Source organism: Grammomys surdaster, unplaced genomic scaffold (genome assembly GCF_004785775.1).
Source record: "Grammomys surdaster isolate TR1022 unplaced genomic scaffold, NIH_TR_1.0 125889, whole genome shotgun sequence".
Classification (NCBI taxonomy): domain Eukaryota; kingdom Metazoa; phylum Chordata; class Mammalia; order Rodentia; family Muridae; genus Grammomys; species Grammomys surdaster.
In genome coordinates this window covers 1,044,030-1,054,108 of record NW_021620714.1, presented here as the reverse complement: position 1 = coordinate 1,054,108, position 10,079 = coordinate 1,044,030, and the positions used below count along the sequence as shown (strand labels likewise).

Genomic DNA, 10,079 nt, shown 5'->3' with positions numbered 1-10,079 from the left:
AAAACCCAGTTAAATACCTAACACCCTCTATTTCTCCTTTACACTCCTGTGTTGTTCAATTCTGTGACTTGCTAAGAGTGCCTCTGTCCCAGGGTAGACAGCATGCTCCTTAGGGGAGGATACTTATCCTGCTCATTTGCATACCTTAGTGCCCGATGTTATGTCATGCATGCGGCGATAGTGCTGGAATGAATGAATGAATGAATTTTTATTTTCCCCGTGTGTTTTAGAGTGTGTCTTCTTGGGCAGCAGAGACGCCTCAGTGGTTAAAGGTGCACGCTGCCAAGCCTGACGCCTGAGCTCACCCTAAGCTCTGCCAATTGTCTTCTGATCCCCTCATATTCACTGTGGTACCTACCCACACAACACAGATAAATAAACGTAATACAACTTTTATTGTGACTTATATTTTATTCTCTTGCCTCCGAGTTTGTTTTTAATACATTTAACTATTTTCATCATTTCTTTTCCCTTCCATATTTAGTGACCTTTTAATATCAGTTTTGTCACTTTCTTATTTAAAAACATACTCACATGTCATTGGACTGCTCTACCTTTTACCTTTGGCTCCTCCTCTCTCTCTTTCCCTGTCCCTCAGCAGGGCTCCCAGCAGGGCTAGCTTGTTGCTCACTGCAGGGATGACCTGTAAGGTGAATCCAGATCTAAGCTACCACCTACCTGTACAAGAGAAGTGGGACTCTGAGAAAACTGAAAATGAAAACTCAGCTTTTAAAATATATGTGTATAAGTCAGTTTTCAAATGCAGATTTCAGGGAAAACTTTTATCGACACAATATAGCTCACACCGCAAAGAGAATGAGACATTATTCTGGAGCCAAATATAACTGACTATGACCTGGAAACATAGATGTAGATTACTCCAAATACTGTGTTCTGGTGTGTTAACCGTTTATGAGGTTTAGGGTGACAGAACAAAGAAAATCATGATTCAGGGAGCTTTAAAAAAAAAAAAAATTGGTGGCTCCTGTTCCAGGGTAACATCGCCCTCTTCTGGCCTTTGTGAGCAACAGCATGCATGCTGTGCACAGACACACAGCAAGCAAAACATCCATACACATAAACAAACTAACAAGAAGGCGTGGGGCTAAAGAGCTGACTCAGTGGTTGAAAGCACTGGCCGCTCTTCCAGAGGACCTGGGTTCAGTCAGCAGCACCCATCTGGCAGCTCATCGCCAGTTCACAACTTCCTGTAACTTCTGCTCTAGTGCATACCTCAAGGAATCAACAAATGGCATCAGCTAAGCATGGTTGGTCCCCTTGCTTGGCACAGCCCACTCTGCTGTTGGACTGGATTCAGGCCTGCATCTCAGCTCAGGCTTCAACCTTCAGTTCAGTTCAGTTCAGCCTTGAACCACCTCAGCTTGGGTTACACGGTATTTGTTAATGCCTTGTCTAACTCTGGTGTTTCTGTTTGCAGCTTTATAAACTCTCTGCTTCTGCCTGCTGCAAGGCCTCTTGGAACTGTAGCTTTTTAAATCATGTTGTAGCCATTCTGCAAACTATACATGATTATGTAAAGTAATGTGTTTCTGAGAGCTAATACTAGGAATTAAGATTGAGCATCTTCTTTGGAAAAACACCAAACGGGTGCAGCTAGAGGGTCTGGAGGATTTGGAGGCCACAGCAGGGTTCCACAAAAGATTCTGAAGTGGAAATGTAAGGGTTCTTTGGAAAGCTGGTCGGATGGTGTTTTGCTGGGGCAAACTCGTGAAGGAATGTTTAGCTAAAGTGGACATGGGTGAAAGATGATGAAAGATTCGTAAAGGAACGTTTAGCTGAAGCAGACACAGAAAAGAGGATGCTCTGCTAAAGCAAGCATATGAAAAGACACGTGATAAAAAGATTCTTTGCTGACAACAGGCATGTATTGGTCTGCCTTACATTGAGCAGTTGAACTCCATTTGTCAGGACTCCTAGGACTCCTAGGACTCTGGCTGGTTAGATGCACGTGCTGAGACATGACACATGGAGGACACGTGATGTTAGGAGGGTATAAATAAGACTCCACGGACTGAGGGAGACAGAGCTTGGCTTGCTGGTACAGCTAGCTGTGCAATGCTAGCGTGTCTCTTGTCTTTGCTAATCTTCGCTGATCTTCACTTCTGTGAAAGAACTTCTCCTGGTCCCTCCTGTTGGTCCCTCATGCTGATATGAGCCAATGCTGAGGCCTGGCTGTCTCTGCTAGGTTGTGACACCGCTGTTGCTAACCAGACTCTACCGAACTGGCCTGCTGGTATATCTGTAAAGTATTTCTGAGTGAATTGAGCTGCCACTGCCTGCTAACCTGTGAACTGAACTGCTGATTTCCAGACAACTCAGATGGGAGTTATTCCAAAGAAACTTTTTTATTTTTTAAATATTTTTTAAAGATTTATTTATTTTATGTATATGAGTACACCATTGCTGTCTTCAGACACACCAGAAGAGGGCATCAGATGCCATTACAGATGGTTGTAAGTCACCATGTGGTTGCTGGGAATTGAACTCAGGACTTCTGGAAGAGCAGTTGGTGCTCTTAACCACTGAACCATCTTTCCAGTGCCCCCAAAGAACCTTTTAAAACAGGTCCATTTGCCCCATATCCTTTCTTTTCTACTACCTTTAGTGATTGATAAGCTACAAGAGAGGTTAAAGCGTTTAAAAACCATCATTAAGAATAAAAATTTTAAAAATTAAAGTTATAGGATTTGTTAGTGGTCTAAGGGCCGTGGCTGTGGCGGGGTGGAGAGGGTTGTGGTAAAGCTGAAGACAGGGAGTGGATCCCTGTCACCAAGCTGGGTCACCAGGTTAAGGACATGAAGATTAAGTCCTTGGAGGAGACCTACCTATTCTCCCTGCCCATTAAGGAATCTGAGATTATTGACATTCTCCTGGGCACATCTCTTAAGGACGAGGTTCTAAAGATCATGCCAGTACAGAAGCAGACAGACAGGACGGCACACCAGGTTTAAGCCTTTGTTGCTATTGGGGACTACAATGTCCACATTGGTCTTGGTGTTAAGTGCTCCAAAGAGGCTTCCATTGCCATCCGAGGGGACATCACCTTGATCAAGCTTTCCATCGTCCCTGTGTAGAGAGGTTACTGGGGGTACAAGATTGGCAAGCCCCACACTGTTCCATGCAAGGTGACAGGTCACTGTGGCTCTGTAGGTATCTATCTCATCACTGCCCCCAGAGGCACTGGCATTGTCTCTGCTCCTGTGCCAAAGAAGCTATTGATGATGGCCAGTATTGATGACTGCCACTCATCAGCCAGGGGCTGCACTGCCACCCTAGGCAACTTTGCCAAGGCCACCTTTGATGCCATCTCCAAGACCTACAGCTACCTGACCCCCGACCTCTGGAAAGAGCCGGTTCACCAAGTCTCCTTCTCAGGAATTCACCAACCATCTGTGAAAATCCACACCAGCCTGTTCAGAAGACCCATGCTCCAGCTGTGGCTACCACACAAGGGTTTGTATACAAGAGAAATAAAGTGAATTGAGAGAACCCAGGACTACAGACAGAGTGCCATCAAGTGAAATTAGGATTAGTTGATAGAATACAGCCAATGAAACTGATACAGCTTGTGAATTTATTGTCACGCAATAAATTCTGACATTGGGGAAAGACACAGACATATCTGTTTCTGACATATCTTGTTCATGATGATAATAGTTAATTCCTAGAATCTTGAGACATAACACTTGAGACATAACAGTAATGAGTGATTGTTTTCTTTCTTCCTTCCTTTCTCCCCCCACCCCTCTCTCTCTTAAGGCAGGGTCTTGTTTTGTGGGGCTGACTGGCCTGAAATCCATTATGTAGACCAAGCTAACCTGGAATTATAACTAGAGATATGATGACCTCTGCCTCCCTAGTGCTGAGATTAAAGGAGAACACCATGAGAACAGCTGATTATAGTCATTTTATGTCACTAAATTGGAATAGCTGCTAAAAAAGAGAAAGATAGCTAGAATAACTATATGAAAAAAATTAAACATTAGATCATTGCTTTGTATAAAAATTGAAGTTTCTTTATGCTAAGGCATTTAAGTCACTGACAGATGATAAAATTTCAGAAAATAGTTGATAAGGATGGAGAATTAATTTACTTTAATTGAGGCATATCACTGACTTAGGCAGAAAAGATTTCCCAAAAAATCTTCATTGGAGGAAAGATTTTATAATGTAGTTTCTGGCTGTTGGTAGCTACAGCGACCAAAGGCTACAAGCTTGAGTCTGTAAAGGTGTTGTTGAGTCCTTCAAGGAGGCACAAGTAGTTGAACTGTGAAAGACACATGGCTTGAGCAGCTGGTACCTATTCCAAGTCACTGACTTGCCCTCATCCCATGTAATTAAAAGACACTTTAAAATGTCAGCCCCAGTTACATCCTTTGCCAGTTAGCTTCCCGGAGGACCAGACTCCGTGAAATACAATGTGAACAAAGCTTATCAGGGAGTAACCTTGAGGTAGATTCCAGTGAAAAGGAGACGCAGAAGTTGAATTAGGTAAAGAAGTCATTGCATGCTGGGCCCAACAGCAGCCTGGGTGGATTCCTAGGACGCTCACAGGCAAAATGGCTCACCAGAGCTGGACAATAAAGATTGAGTCATTATGTCATTTTTTTCATTGTTTATTTGTTGAGATAAGGTCTCACTATGTAGCCCAAAGCCTTAGGCTCCAGTATGCTGATATTGCAGCCATGCACCACCATGCCAGTGAAGCTGAGCCTCTGTGATCCCACTAGAATCTGTCACTAGACTGGGGTTGCCCCAGGAAGGGCATAACCTTGAGCAAAGTGGTCTTGCATCTGAGGCAATCCCTGGCTGGGCAGAATCATTTCCTGCAGTTGAGGCCAGACATCTTCCATAAAAGGCCTCTGCATGGGGCATCCATCAAGGAGCTAAGTGCTTCAAAAGACAAGAAAACTTGTGGCTGATTACAGCGCATCCATTTTGTTCCTGAGAAATGTCTTTTACTCTTAGGGTGACAATGAGGATGACCAGTTCCCAGAGCTATGAGAAAAGGGACTTAATGACAGACTGCCTGGAGTTTTAGGGTAGGTTTTTTTCCCCCAGATGTTTTTAGTGCCATACAGTGATTACAGATGTATAATGTCATTGCTCCCATCAGCAGATGATAGGATTTCAGCATTAAAAACCCATTTGAGAGCTTATGCTTTCCTTTCTGCTTCTCTTTTAATTAAAAAGTTTTGCTTCACACAATTATCTGATGGTGATTTTTCCTTTCTCCCAACTCCTCCCAGATTCTCCCCACCTCCCTACCTACCCAACCTTATTATCCTCTCTCTCTTTCTCTATCTCTCTCTCAAAAAAAAACAAGAAACAGACAAAAAAAAAAGCAAAACATAATTTTTAAAAAAAAGCCAAAATGAAACAAGACTATCTCAGAAACTAAATTCTCACAGCAGTGGAGGCTTCTAATCCCCAGCAGTAACTCATTTTCAAATTTCATTTTAGAGATTTCTAGAGAAATTCCTACCAATAGAGTGTGTAGTTGCTGCTGCTTCTGTTCTCTGCTTCACCCATGGTCACTGTAGAATCTTTTGTCTTAATCTCCAGTTGGTGGCCTTGGATCCTTCAGGGCCTGGTGCCGTCCTTCTTCTGAGTTCAGAGCTGTGTGGTAATGGCTTTCCTAGGGCCCTTTCTTCTTTCATGCTGTGCAGTTGCAAAGTGGAAGGGATTTGGAACCGGACGGAAGATGAAGTAATGTCAACCTGTGGACATACACTCAACAGTCACACCTGTGTGAGTCTTCATACTCTCATCTGAGAAGCGGGAACTGCAGGAAGTCCTTTGCCTGTCTGCTCAGGAATGCTTGTTACTAAGTTAATATGCAGTGAGAGACCTGAGAGTACTTTAAGGAATGCCAAGTTCTTCACAAAAGTGTAATTATCGTGTTTAACTACTGATGAAGTAGGCTGGCAGGAGGCTTGGCCGGTAAAGGAACTTGCTACCAGGCAAGGCAGTGGGAATTCTGTCTCTGAGTGAGAGAGGAGAACAGTCTCTGACACACACAACGTGTCCTCTTGACTCACACTTGCATGTGCATGTGAGCACAGGCAGACACCACACATATAGATAGATATAGATATATACACATTCGTATGTAGTCCTCTGTTGCTATCCAATTAGGTTGATTCCATAGCTTAGCTGTTTTGAACAGTGCATCAGTAATTATCAGTGTAGATGTGTCTCTCATGTTGAGCCTGAGTCCTTAGTTATGAAAGACCTGCAGGCTGTGGCCAGTGAAGAAAAGCAAAGACATATGTTAAGCCTATCAGATATGAGTAAAAGACCACCAACTCAAATGGGCAAATTAAAGCAAGCTTTATTCATGTATATGGCTGTCTTCCCCTTCGACAGGTTTCAGAAGATCAGGCCTGACATGGAGAAGATAAGGTTTTTATAGTTCAGGAGTAAGGAGTTTCTAATGGAGAATATAGCAGACAAATAAGCAGGGTTACAGATCTCATTATGGGTGGTTATGAGCCACCATGTGGTTGCTGGGATCCGAACTCATGACCTTCGGAAGAGTAGTCAGTGCTCTCAACCACTGAGCCATCTCACCAGCCCATCAATGTTCCTTTTATTCTTAATTTCTTCATGAATTTTATCATAAAGTGATGTTGGGTTTTATCAAAATCTTTTCTACATCTATTGAACATGGAACTTCTGTCCTCGAGTTTATTGATGTCAGGTATAACATTTATTGATTGACACATGTTGAAGCATTTTTATCTCTGGAATGAAGTGAACTTGATCATGGTGAATGATTTTTTGAAGTGTTCTTGGATTCGGCATGTAAGTATTTTATTGAGAATTTTTAAATCTATGCTCATCAGGGAGATTGGTCTACACTTTCTTGCCACATCTTTTTCTGGTAACAGGGTAATGCTGATTTTATAAAGAGGTGGTTGTGTTGTGTTCTCCCTTCCTACTTCATGAAATAGCTTGAGGAGCTCTTTAAAGATTCAGCAGTGGGTCAGCCTCGGCCCTAAGCCTCCTCTCTCTTCACAGATAATTGAACATACACTTGGTGACTCCATTTCCTGTGTATCACCATTAATTTCCCAAATCTACTCCACTCTCCGATATACACCTAGTTCTCAGTTCATGCCTGACTTACAAATGCCTTCAACATACACTTGAAAGGTAATTATGTACCGTCTGGCCAAATAAAACTCAAACTTTTTTATTTAAAGTGGCCTTTAAAGGGACTGGAGAAATGGCTAAGTGGTTAAAAGTCCTTAGTGCTCTTGGAGAGGACTCAGGTTCAGTTCCCAACACCCACATGGTAGGTCATAACCATCTGTAACTCTCTTCTCTCAGATCCTGCATGAATATAATACACAAAAACTCCTGAAGTACACACATACATCCACATAAAAAATAAACAAAGAACTAATATCATATGATAAATAATTCCTACAAAAATTTAAGTTTATTTGGGCTATTAAACTCTTTGATTCTTCTGTTTTTCAAGACAGAGTTTCTTTGTGTAGCATTGGCTGTCTGGAACTACCTCTATAGACTAGGCTGTCCTCAAACACACAGCGATCTGTTTGCCTCTGTCTCCCAAGTGCTGATATTAAAGACATGTACCACCGCTGCATGGCTTAGCTGTTAAATTTTCAACTGATTTTTTTTTTTTTAAATCTGAGTTGTCTTCACCTAACAATAAAGGTTACATAACAGCTTTGTTTGTGCTTATTTTAGTCTTTTGATTCTGCCCATCTCTTTACCATTCTATTTTTAAGTTATTTTTTTACACTTACTTATTTTGTGTGTACGAGTGTGTGTAGGCATGCACATGCCACAGTAGGTGTGTGGAGGTCAGAGGAGAACTTTGGGGAGGCACTTCTCTCCTTTCTACCATTTTGGCTCTGGGTATCAAACTCAGGTTGTCAGGCATGGCAACTAGTACCTTTATCAGCTGGGCTGTCTCACCCATTCATTTTTTAATTTCACAAGTCACTTAAATTCCTGATAGGTGGGACCTTGTGGCACACACATAAACCCAGTACTCAAGAGGTAGAGGCAGGTGGATTTCTGAGTTTGAGGTCAATTTGATCTTCATAGTATTTTAGGCTAGCTAGAGCTTCATAGAGATATTCTGTCTCAAAAACTAAATAAAATAAAATAAAATAAAATAAAATAAAATAAAATTTTAGTGAAGGCAGAGAGTGCTTGAATTCATTTAATCGCCTTTTAATCTCCACCAATAACAATTTACCTGCTTTTCATATGTTTAAAGAAAAAAGTTACCTACAAAGACTTATAAAGACAAGTTAACTTATTGACCCCCCAGATTGTACAGCAAGCATGTAACAGCCTTCAGTTGTCTGGAATCCTTTCCCCTTCTTCTATTATAAGCACCCTGAATTTTCTGTGGGCACAACCCGATAAAAACTGAAATTGCCTCTCAGTGTGGAGCGTGTGACCTGGCTTAGGAGAATTCCCTCCTGGTGGCAATAACGCCCTAGACTTTTCTAATCATAAGGACTCCGGGAGCACTTCTCTGAGCACCTTGTTCCCATGGATCACAGTCTTGATGATTAATACATACTACCATGAGTATTCTCGCCTGAAATGCGCCTGGAGCTGATAGCAGCTGTCAGTCATCATGTGGCATTCAAAGGAAAAAGAAAACACCACAGAATAATCAAGAAAATCAGAGTCTAGAGTAGTGGTTCTCAACCCTCCAATGATGAGACCCTTTAATACAGTTCCTCATGTGATGACCCCCAACCATAAAATTATTTTCATTGCTACCTCATAACTGTAATTTTGCTACTGTTCTGAATTGTAATGTAAATATTTGTATCTTCTAATAGTCTTAGGTGACCTTATGAAAGGGTCATTCAATACCCCCAAAAGTGGTCATTACCCACAGGTTGAGAAGAGCTGGTCTAGATAGTGTTGCTTTATCACTTAGATCGAGCTGTACCTGAAGCCAGATGCCTGGACTGTATAGTAATGAATCAATAAATTCCAGTTTTTGCATAAACTAGTATAATTTATATTTTATGTTACTGCAAAACCCTTAACATATGAAGTTGTTTTCATTGTTATTAATTGTGTATTCATAGCTCTTCCATCTGCTGTGTGTTATGACACACTGGGAAGAGTAGGTGTCAGATGAGGGTGGAAAAGGAAGTCTTCATCACCAGCAGTAGGCAGAAATGCTGAATAAGGAGTCTACCGACACCTCATCACTAGCAAGGCTCATGGTGCTTCACAGCCAGATGTTCCAAAAGGTGAAAACAGTCAACCAGCTGCCAGATTAGCTGCATTTCTAGTCCTTACAGTAGAAGCAGAGAAGCTACCAGCGGAAGGAGAGGTCGTGGGTGAACATGGACCAAACACGGGAAGGGAAGGTTGTGGGTGACTCAGACGATAGACATACCATGTAAAGGCTTCTCAGTGGCAACTGAGAAATATTGGACTTGCGATTCAACTGCTTAGTCCCTAGTCATGTTCTTTTGAGAGGTCTTGGGAACTTTGGGGGCTGGATGAAGGACCCCACTGCTGTTCAGTTCTTGTGGGTGTATCCCTGGCTTCTTGCATTGTGCTCCCTTATCCACTACGATGTGAATTGAACTAGTCTTACTGTCACCATGATAGTCCCAACTCACTGAAACGTTGAACAAAGAATTACTCTGCCATGCCTTTCCCACCATGATGGTCCGAACCCTCTGAAACATGAACAAAATAAGTCCTTCCTCTTTTAAGTTGCTCCTGTCAGGATTTTGATCTCATTGATGCCAAAGTAACTAATACACTTGTTTAGAGATGATGATCAATTCAACATTAATTTGCTAGTCTACAGTTACAAAAGACAGGGAGCATCCATAAGAATCAACAAAGAAACAATAAGACAATTGGCTAAGATTCCTGACTCCTTCTCCCAGTCCCTGAGTTCTTGGTTTTTCTATTCACTTCCTGTCCACTTGCTGGTGCTGTTTCCAGGCATGAATTTGTGTTTCGGAAAAAAAATTATCAGATTTATCATCTGAAAGTGTGTTCCCTGATTGTAATCCATTTCTGTGTGT

At 41.9% G+C, this 10,079-nt stretch overlaps 1 pseudogene; it reads left to right on the top strand.

Moving 5' to 3' along the window:
• The first annotated feature begins 638 nt into the window (after positions 1-638).
• On the top strand, positions 639-3,417 carry LOC114608320 (annotated as a pseudogene).
• Positions 3,418-10,079: the final 6,662 nt, after the last annotated feature.